Here is an 11,694-nt window from a genome sequence, read left to right as displayed (position 1 = left end):
AACACTCCTCCATTGTTGGTGCGATTACAGAACGGTACAACCATTATAAGGAAATTGGTCTGTAGATTCCTCAGAAAATTGGACATTGAACTACCTGACGACCCAGCTATACCTCTCTTGGGCAAATACCCAAAATTTGCCCCAAAATATAACAAAGACTCATGCTCCAGTATCTTCATAGCAGCCTTATTATAATATCCAGAAGCTGGAAAGAACCCAGATGCCCTTCAACAGAAGAATGAATACATAAAATGTGGTACATCTACACAATGGAATACTACTCCGCTATCAAAAACAATGACTTTATGAAATTCGTAGGCAAATGGAGGGACTGGAAAATATCATCCTGAGTAAGGTAACCCAATCACAGAAAAACACACATGGTATATACTAATTGATAAGTGACTATTAGCCCAAATGCTTGAATTACCCTAGATGCACAGAAAACATGAAACTCAAGAGGGATGACCAAAATGTGAATGTTTCACTCCTTCTTTAAAAGGGGAAGAAGCATACCCTTGGCAAGGAATAGGGAGTCAAAGTTTAAACCAGAGGCAGAAGGAACACCCATTCAGAGCCTGCCTCACATGTGGCCCATACTTATACAGCCACCCAATTAGACAAGATGGATGAAGCAAACAAATGCAGGCCGACAGGAACCAGATGTAGATCTCTCCTGAGAGACACAGCCAGAATACAGCAAATACATAGGTGAATGCCAGCAGCAAACCACTTAACTGAGAACAGAACCCCCATTGAAGGAATCAGAGAAAGAACTGGAAGAGCTCGAAGGGGCTCGAGACCCCATATGAACAACAATGCCAACCAACCAGAGCCTCCAGGGACTAAGCCACTACCAAAAGTCTATGCATGGACTGACCATGTTCTCCAACCTCATAGGTAGCAATGAATAGTCTAGTACTAACACCAGTGGAAGGGGAAGCCCTTGGTCCTGCCAAGACTGAACCCCTAGTGAACGTGATTGTTTTGGGGGAGGTCGGTAATGGGGGGAGGAGGGGGAGGGGAACAGCAATATAGAAGGGGAGGGGAATGGGTTATTGCGATGTTGGCCCAGAACCCGGGAAAGGGAATAACAATTGAAATGTAAATAAGAAATACTCAAGTTAATAAAGATAAAATAAATAAATAAGTAAATACATAAATAAATAAAATAAATAAGTAAATAAATAAATAAATAAATCCAAAAAAAGAGTCCTATTTAGTCAATATAGATCTTGGATTCATTCAAATTTGTTAGTTTCATTTCAAGATTAGTGGGAATACTATAGATGGATGAATAAGTCCAGGTATGAGTATAAGAGAAAAAATAACAGACATGAATAAACTCTTTGATCATGATTAGAAACTATTCTGCTGTTTGTACAATGGAACAGGAAACCAAATCTATCATATTCTGTTTTCTGATCTCCAACCCATCACTTTTCATCAAACCCAGGATAGGTTGACAACCTGACCCTTCTGTGTTTCTGTCCCTCTGTCCTGATTTCCAAAAACTTGGACAAATGTCTTTTTTAGAGAGTTATCTTTCACTTGGGTGTACCATTGGTAACCTGAAAAATCACAATGTGGAAGATAAGTCTTCACTCACCTGTTCCTGTCCAAATGGATTGAGATAACAGATGGCCCCCGCACAGTGCCCACTGTGCCTAGCACCGACTTTTCTCTTCTTTGAGCACCAAGTCTTTTGTCCTTCTGAAGCTCTGTCTTTTGTGTTGAGTTTCAATTGACCTTCAAAATTTCCAGCTGTTTTCTGAGGACAGGGGCAAATGTTTGTTCTGATGCCTCTTGGGATAGAAACCCATGAGATTATCTTAAGATAAATTAAAGAAACTCTTGGCTCATGATTCCCACGTCCCTGAATACTGGTGTGGAGGAGAGTAGGAGCAGTTCCTCCTCCACACCTACCCTTCAACATTCCACATGCATCTCCCAGGATGTCTTGGTATTCTCATGTTCTATGTGGAAGGTCTAACCATGTTATTAATGGACACCTTTTCATTCTTTTGAGAATATTTCATGTGATTTGAATATATACAATGAATTTTTTTCTAAGTATGTTTACTTTCTATGCTTCTCTTCCAAACCTTCAATATATTGCTATGAATTAGTGTTCCTTCCAGATATCCAGTTCTTTCTGTTTGTTACATTTTAATTCCCTGAGAATATATACACAGGTAGCCTTTCACAGACAGAACAGCAGGTCCATTTGATGAATATAGATGAATTCACACATGTGCAGTTAATAACTATTAGTAAATAAAACATGGCCATGAATTTGGAGAAGAATGGGGGGAGGGAGGAATATATGGAAAAGTTTTGAGGTAGAAAGGGAATACAGAAAAATGGGATCAAATTATAATCTTAGAAAATTTTTAAAGAAAATACTTGATTCTAAGTTTTAAGTGTCATAAGATCTTTCACAAAGAAAAGCCCAAATAAGACCATTTTAATTAAAATTTAAAATTGAAAAATATTTTTTCAAATAACATATTTTTTGGTTCTTTTTTTCGGACCGAACCCAGGGCCTTGTGCTTCCTAGGCAAGCGCTCTACCACTGAGCTAAATCCCCAACCCCCAAATAACGTATTTTTGATCATGCTTTTCCCTTCCCAAACTCTTCTCAGAATCTCCCTATCCATCCAGCTACATGCTATTTTTTTCTGTCCTTATAATAGAAACAAAAAAACAAGAAATCAACAATAAGAAGAAACATAGAACAAAAATCTGTAAAACCAGAAATTCAGAAACCATATTATACAAGCAAAAGATCAGTAAGACAAAAACAAATAAACATCAAACAAACAAACAAATCACCCAAGCAAAGAAATATGAGAGAAAAAACCTATAGAAATATCATTGAGCTATCTATCTAATCTAAATATCTATCTATCTAAATACCTTGGCTATCTATTGATGCTCTTGGACCTACCCATAAGTGGGCTTCATTTACCTAGTCGTGCTCTATTGGTGAGAATGAATTTCCCCTGAGAATTCCAAGGCACTGTTTGAACATTTTCCAGTTGTCTGTTTCTGTGTTTGTTCCCAGGTACTGCAGAAGGTAGCTTCTTTTATGATGGCTGGATGAGATACTAATCTGTGAATATAACAGAATTTCATCAGAAGTCATTCTGTTGCTTACCTTCATCCAAACTGTAGTGTTTGGTATTCCCCTAGGTCCATGGCCTATTTAGTCTCACATTCTTGGCCACATGAGCATTGTCAGGCATAGGCTCTGTTGCATGGAGTGGGACTTAAATCCACTGAGATAGTGGTTGGTTACTCCTAAAACTTTTGTGTCACTGTTGTGACAGTTTATCATGCAATCAGTTCACCACTGTAGATCGAAAGTCTTATAGCTGATAGGAGATACTTACCTTTCTCTTTTAAATTTCATGATTTCATAGTTATTGACACCTGAAAATATTTCATTGTGTATATTCACCACTACTTTATCTATTCCTGCATTTTCAGACATATAGCTTGTTCCTGTTTCTAGATGTTCAGCTCTTACACATATAGCATGGCCAAATGTACAGGCCCACTCTGTTCCTATTCTAATGTGTTCACACTTACTGATGTACATGTGAGCACTACTACAGGATTGACCATAAATGGAAGCTGAGTTGAGATTTAAGTTTCTCCTGGTCCCCAGCTTGAATTTCTGGTGGGGTAGTAGTTGGGGTGATGGAGAGATAGATCCCCATCCCTCTGTAGAAAGGAGTCATAGGAACTAGGCAAAACAAGCAATCACTTCCCAGGTTAAGGAGAGTATGGTTTTATCCAGATAATGCAGTAACCTTGAGGTCCAAAGATCAGGAACATTGTCACGAGATGAAACTGTTCCATGACTTTTCTGAGTTAGGGCTGAGTGTTGGGTCTGTTATCATAGTCCCCTTGGTGGAGTGTGAAAGTTGATTTATCATCCTGGGTGGAGTGTCTAAGGAAGGAGAACAGGGAAGGGAGACATCCTATTCTTTGAGGCAGCAGCTTTCACCTTGACTTGTAGGACTAGCTTGGTAGGTTGTCATCTTTCATATAGAGAATGCCACAGCATGCTTACATCCATCTTCTTTAATGACAAGCCAGAAATCACGAATCCAACTTTAATCCAGGAATGTAGGTTTAGTTCATTCCAGTTATGACTCTTAGAGTAAAGGGGTACATTTCTTTTAAAAACATTCAAGGGGAAAACATTTCCACTGCAGGAAGATATGTGGGTTTAGATTAATAGTTCTCAACCTGTGGGTAGTGATTCCTTTGGGGGTTGAATGGTCATTTAACAGAGGTTGCTTAAGACCTTGGGAATGTCAAATATGCACATTATAATTCATACCACTAGCAAAATTACAGTTATGAAGTTGCAACAAAAATAATTTTGTGTTGGGAGTCACCAAACATGAGAATGATCTTAAAGGGTGGTAGAATTAGGAAGGTTAAAAATTATTTATCTAGATTCTAGATGCTTGACATGCCCTTCTTGTTTAATCATTGTTTCACAACCTGGGGCAGAGCAGTGATAATCTCCTTTCTGCTGATGCCAGTGAACTGGTCCATCAGCTGGACATATACAGAAAAAGTTTCATTTAGTACATTTCTATCACTGGAAATGACCCCACCCCTTTACTTGCAAATGATTGTTTCTAATCTTGTGGGTCATCCAGGTTTAGCTAATCCTTGAAGAAATCACATAGATCATATCTAAGCATATTCTAGAAAGCAATATTTCAGAAAATATTCATGATTCGTTTTTTACTAGTTGATCATGTATAAAAGCAGCATGGTTTCCTCAACAAGTCCCAATCCTGAATCTCAATATTTTCACCTGGCAAAAGGTAAGAGACACCTGTCAAAATTTCTAACTCTAGTGTCAGTATGAATCTGAGGCATGAAGGAGCCACATGTTTAGGGGGCTGTGAAGATCTCAGATAATTACCATTTTCATAACTTTACTTGACTGGTCATATCCATCTTTAGATGGAAATCGTGAATGTAAGCTGTGATCCCTACTCTCTCTGTGACCATGGGTCTTGTTAAGATCACAGCATATGATATGTTTCAGGAAGGTCCCATTGTTCTTTTAGACAGGCAATGAACCCACACCAAGTCTCTGGCTTCAGTGTATGCTGGTTCAGCCAAAAGCAGAGCAGGCAGTGGGGATGGTAGAGGAGTCTCGATGCCTTAAGTAGCCTGCTGCAATGCTTAAAAGGACTTGGTGAAGGAATACTTAGATGCTGCAATAGTCTGTGTTCTTCCCTTGTAGGAATAAGTGGAGGTGGGCTACAAATCATTAATGTTTTAGTTACTACTTTGGAGCTTTTTGACGAAGAAAAACTTCTACCTATTTTTATATAGTATTTTCAAAACTTGGCAATTATTGGTAGTCAAATCTTGTCAGAGCTACTTGATTGAGGCCCAACTCCCAGTGTTCCCTGGGATTGCACTTTTGCTGAGAACTAATATGTGCTGATTTTCCTCTTCTTGGGTTTATCTGGGCACAGACAGCAAAGCAGTAGGTAATTTGTTTAATTACAAACTTGCTTCTGGTGATGTAGAAAGTACCTGTTTATTATCAACTATTTCAATCTGGTTAATTCCAGGTGTGTACTTTGATGGATTTGAGAGAGAAGTAATGGCCCAAGGTCTACCGGAAGGTGGGGTGTCTGTCTGGAAAAACCACCAGTCCTGTTTTGGTGTTCTGCTGTCTGGTCCAATTTTCTTCCTCATTGGTGTATGTAGGATGCCATAGTAGGTCTGGCTCAGGTATGAGGTTGAGAATTGACATTGGGCCTAATGTTGGCAGTGGCCTAGCTATCCATTTGGCTGCTATTTTTCCTGTGGTTCCAGTTAGTCTGTTCCCTCAGGCTTCAACTGAGATTTTTTTATGGTGTTCTGGACAACGAATAATAGCAAGCATTTCCTGGAGAGAAATAGTTGTTTCTAAAGCAAAGATCTCTTCTTTGATTTTTATTTCCTTTCCTGAGGAATACAGCAGACTCTGCTCATGGTATAAAGTACAATGGACATGTACAGTGGCAAAGGGAAACTAGCTATCAGTATAGGCGTTGACTGCATGGTGATTTTCCCATCTAGGTCAAGGCTATACATTCTGCCTTTTGGACTGGGGTCTCTTGAGGCCTAGATTGAGTCATGATTACCTTAATAAGTGTCACTTCAGCTGCTCCTGCATATGGGATTTCTTCCTGTACATAACTGCTTCCATTGGTAAAAAGGGTTGTATTTTGCCATCCTGAGTAGTTGGTTCTAGACATCTAGTCACTTAGTTTGGCTGATGACCTGGGCATAATTATAGACTGTCTGTTCTTCAAAATCAAGCAGGAGTCATGATGGGTTTAATTCTGCCGAGGGTGAGAATCTTGTCCTTGGTTCATCCAAGGTGTCCTTCCTTATTTTTTCAATGACTTTTGATTGAAAGTTGATTTTATTTGATATTATAATGTCATTTCCAGCTTCTTTCTTTGGTCTCTTCACTTGGAAAGTTCTTTTCCAGCCATTTACTCTGAGGTGGTGGTAGTGTCTGTCTTTGTCTCTGAGGTGTGTTTCCTGTAGGCTGCAAAATGTTGGGTCCTCATTGCATATCCAGTTTGTTAATCTGTGTCTTTTTATTGGGGAATTGAGTCCATTGATGTTGAGAGATATTAAAAATAGTGATTGTTGCTTCCTGTTACTTTCATTGTTAGAGGAGGAATTATGTTTACTTGTCTCTGTTTTTGTTTCATTGCAAGGAGATTATATTCTTGCTTTCTGTATCATGTAGTTTCTCTCCTTGTGTTGGGGTTTTTCATCTATTATTCTTTGTAGAGCTAGACTTGTAGAAAGATATTGTATAAATTGTTTTTGTCATGGAATATCTTTGTTTTTCCATCTATTATTGAGAGTTTTGCTACATATAGTAGCTTGGGCTGGCATCTGTTTTCTGTTAGGGTCTGTATGACATCTGTCCAGGATCTTCTGGCTTTCATAGTCTCTGGTGAGAAGTCTGGTGTAATTCTTATAGGTTTGTCTTTATATGTCATTTGGCACTTTTCCCGTACTGCTTTTAATATCTTCCTTTGCTTGGTGCATTTGATGTTTTAACTATTATGGGCCTGGAGGAATTTTTCTTCTTTTCTAATCTATTTAGAGTTCTGTAGGCTTCTTTTTTTTTTGTTTATGGGCATCTCTTTCTTTAGGTTACAGAAGTTTTCTTCTATAATTTGGTTAAAGATATTTACTGGCCCTTTAAGTGGGGTGTCTTCACTCTCTTCTATACCTATTATCCTTATGTTTGAGCTTCTCATTGTTTCCTGGATTTCCTGGATGTTTTGGGCTAGGATCTTTTTATGTTTTATATTATCTTTGATGGTTGAGTCCATGTTTTCTATAGTATCTTCTGCCCCTGAGATTCTCTCTTCTCTCTCTTGCATTTTGTTGGTGATGCTTGTATCTATGACTCCGTGTCCCTTCCTTAGGTTTTTCTATCTCCAGTGTTGTCTCCCTTTGTGCTTTCTTTATTGTTTCTATTTCTATTTTTAAATCGTGGACAGTTTTGTTCAATTCCTCCACATATTTGGTTGTGTTTTCCTGTAATTCTTTCAGGGATTTTTGTGTTTCCTCTTTAAGGGCTTCTACTTATTTTCTTGTGTTGTCCTGCATTTCTTTTAGGGAGTTATTTATGTCCTTTTAAAAGTCCTCCATCATCATCATAAAATGTTATTTTAAATCCAAATCTTACCTTTCAAGTGTGTTTTCATATCCTGTATTTGCTTTGGTGGGAGATCTGGGCTCTGATGATGCCAAATAGTCTTGGTTTCTGCTGCTTAAGTTCCTACACTTGCCTTTCACCATCAGCTTGTCTCTGGTGTTTGCTTGTCTTGCTGATTCCTAGAGTGGCTTGACCCTCTTCTGGCCTCTGTGTCAGCCCTCTTGTAGTACCGTGTTCCTGTTTCTTTCAGCCTTTTCTGTGAACAGGTGCTCTGATATCAGGTGTGTAGGCACTCCTGTTCACTGTCTTTCAGCTCTAGGAGCAGGCAGGAATCAGAAGGGTCCTGCCCCTGATTGCTCCTAAGACCTTGCACCCAGGGGGCACAGTTGGCACTGGGTGATTCACTCTTGGGTTTGGAATGTGGGCAGAGGGTAGTCTCCTATTTTCTAAGGAGTGTCCACACTTCTAAGGGTCCAGCTCTCTCCCCCATGGGATTTGGGTGCCTGGAGCTGTTTGGCCATTTCAGTTTCATCCTGGGTACAGACCAGAACATCAGGTACTGTTGACTGACTCTTCCTATATTCCTGTGTCCAGAGGCACTGTGCAGTTTCCCCTTGGACCAGGGATATGCGAAGAGGTGTGCGATAGTGGCAGTCTATCATTTGTGTCAGAATGTCTGCAATTCTGGGTGTTCAGCTCTCTTCCCCATGGACGTAGGTGCAGGGAACTCTCTCATGTGCTTTCTAGTGCTTCCTTTAGCTTTTCTCAAGATTTTGGTACTATTTTACGATGTTGAGCTCGAGTGTTAAACAACATTTGGTGGCAGATGTGGGGTCAGACTACAGAAATTGTGAACTACAATATTAATTCTGTTAGAAGGCGGCCTCATCCAGTTTCTTAGTATTCTTCTCTGCCATTTTACATTCCTCTAATAAGGGGAAAGGCCCCTGGATGGATGGGTATGTACTTCTTATATCCACAGTGTCTTTTTCTTACCATAGATGATGGTGGGAGAACATCTCCCCAACAAGACTATACCACTAATGGATGTGGACAAATTTTGCATAATAAGAAAAGAGTCAGCTAGAGTGGCTTAAGGCTGCCCTGCCCCCATGTTTTAAGGATGTGCTAGGCACCTGGTGCAAGTAAGATGAATGGATATGTGATGGAGAGGTGAGAAAAATGGAAGAGTAGAGAAGTGCTTGTGGTTTGGTGAGAGGCAGAGCTGGGGACTTGATGACTTGATGCCAATGGCAGGTCTGAGAGAGGGCTGAGGTTGACAGTAGAATAGATTGTTGCCTAATTTGTTCAAATGCAGCAACTTTGAGCCCATGTGGAGGTAGAATGCCTGCATGCCTCAAAATCCTGCCTAGACACAGGACTGGATGACTCAGTCTCTGGATTAGACTTCTTCAAAGGACCACCATGTATTTGTCTGTGATTTATGCCGAGGTCTGAAGCCATATTGATCTGTTTGGGCCTTGCTGCCTCTCCAAGGTGTGAGTGGGCTTATGCATGTGAGTGGCTTGCATCACCATCTGAGGCTAGGTCCTGCTACCTGCTGACTCCGAGGACAATGTCTGGGTTTATGGTCCTACTCTAGCTGGGGACTGTCTTGATGTCCATGGCACCTGTTATTATTGAAGGCCATTTAGATGTCCATGGTCTATGGTGCCATCTGAAGCCATGTTGATATGCTATCACTAGGGGCCATGCTGATGTATGTGGCCTCCACTATCATCTGAGGCTATGGTGATATCTGGGCCATACTGATGTTGAAGGTGATGTCTAAATCCATGGTCCTAAAGCTGCCAGGGTCTAGGTAGATGTCCATGTCCCCTATTAACCACTGAAAGCCATGATGATGTCCATTATGTATGTTGTAGCTTGAAGCCATACAGATGGCCAAGGTCTGTGGTGCTAACATGGGGTCATATTGAAGTGAGTGGCCTATGCTGCCACATGAGGCCATGTTGATGTTTGTTGTCCAGGGATATCTCTGAGAGATTTGTCAGGGTCCTTGGTCCTACTGCAGGCTGAGGCCATATTCATGGTCTGTACTGTTTCCAGAAACCACCTGGATACCCACCATTTAAGTGCCAGTTAAACTGTAAAGAGCAAGGAAGCTAACTTGGCAGTGATGTCGATGACTAAAGATGCATATTATAGAAAGAGGGACATGGAAGGCTGATGTGACAACTCCTAACCTACCTCAGACTCCTTCCTAAAAGGAAGAGCTTAAAAATGAATGCATCAGCTCTTAAAAATTGTGATAAGGATGCTAAAGTGTAGCTTTTTACTCCTGACAGCTTCCTGCCAGGGTAAAGGTGGAGAAGCTGTACATTTCTGAGTAGGAGAAAAGGAGTCAAGAGTTAATTAGAACTTATCTTCCAGGAAGCGAATCAGAGACAAATGACTATTAGGACAAAAATGGATAGCTATCAAAAATAAAAGTTGTTTTTTTATCCATTACATCACTATGATAGAAATTCCTAATTAATGCATTTATGAGATGTGTGTGTGTGTGTGTGTGTGTGTGTGTGTGTGTGTGTGTGTGTGTGTTTGTCTATGTGACCATTTATATACTTAGTGTTTGGGTGATTATCACTTGTTCTATAGGTTATAGTCATGAGACCTTAACAGAACAAGTGGCACAAAACATGGGTTTACGATGAAACAAACAGGTCAGGCAAATTATTTATGATTCATTACTCATTATTCCTACCATGATTGGATTAAAAATCACCTAGGGTATACCTGAGAGGCACTTCCATCCATGCATGTGAGAGAATTTCCAGAAAGTAATCACTGAAGCAAGGGTCTACTCTCTATGTGGGCAATACCAGTCCAGGTCACTAAAGAGCATGGGCTAAAGGGAAAAAGAGAAAGGCATTTAAGCACAGGTCCTCCTCTTCTATATTTTCTGGGCTGCCATCATGGGAGGAAGCTTTTCTGCTACAAAAGCCCTTTGCCACAAGGCCCTGCCACACTATAGGGTAAAACAGCCATGTGACCATCAAATGAAGCTTCTGGAACCATGAGATAAAACCAATATTTAGAAAAGGTATTTGGGTCACAAGGATGAATTACTGTTCCATATATGATTTCCATCACAACTCCTGGTGTGGTGCAGCAGTTAGGAAGAATAAGGAAGTAAGTTGATGAGGAATGGAGGTAGTTGGAAAAGGATACGGCATCTCAGCAGCAGTTGTTGCAGATGCTGCCCTTTCTCTGCTTGTGTTATCTTCCCACCAATATCTTAGCAATGGGTACAGATGCCCTTCTTCCTCCTCTCACTCTTGTCCCTCTTCCTCTTTCTTCTCTTCTGTTCTAAACAGTGTGTTAACCAGAAGTGGTTGGTCAACACAAAATGGACTCTATCTTTTGTGTGAATGTTTTCTTTTGCTTTGGTATTATTCTGTCTAATTGGTTTGGTCTTATTTTCCATTTTACAGAGAGAGAGAGAGAGAGAGAGAGAGAGAGAGAGAGAGAGAGAGAGAGAGAGAGAGAGGCAGAGAGACAGTGACAGAGAGACAGAGAGAAACAGAGAGTCAGAAAGAAAGAGCAGACAGAGACAGACATAGATAGACAGAGAGACAGATAGAGGCAGAGAGACATACACAGAGACAAAGAGAAACAGAGACAATGAGAGGTATGGATGGAGAGAGATTGAGAGACAGACTTATTGGATGAATAGGTAGGCTAAGGGAAGAGTTGTGGGAAGGAAGAATATAATTAAAATCTGTTATACAGAAAAATTTGTCTATGATTTATTATTTCTTGACTTATATTTAAATATGAAGGAGTTTCACTTTACTGTGCAAATATTCATCTAGCTTCCTCAAAACTCTTGTTGGAGATAATTAATCTTTCCTGTGTTTTGATTATTTATTTTCATTGTCATAAATAAGCTGGAATCACATGTGTGAGTTTATTGTTGAAAGTTAAACTTTATCTCTCTTTACTGAATG

The sequence above is a fragment of the Rattus norvegicus genome, chromosome 1, assembly GCF_036323735.1.
Source record: "Rattus norvegicus strain BN/NHsdMcwi chromosome 1, GRCr8, whole genome shotgun sequence".
Classification (NCBI taxonomy): Eukaryota; Metazoa; Chordata; class Mammalia; order Rodentia; family Muridae; genus Rattus; species Rattus norvegicus.
Note: the sequence above shows the minus strand (reverse complement) of the source record.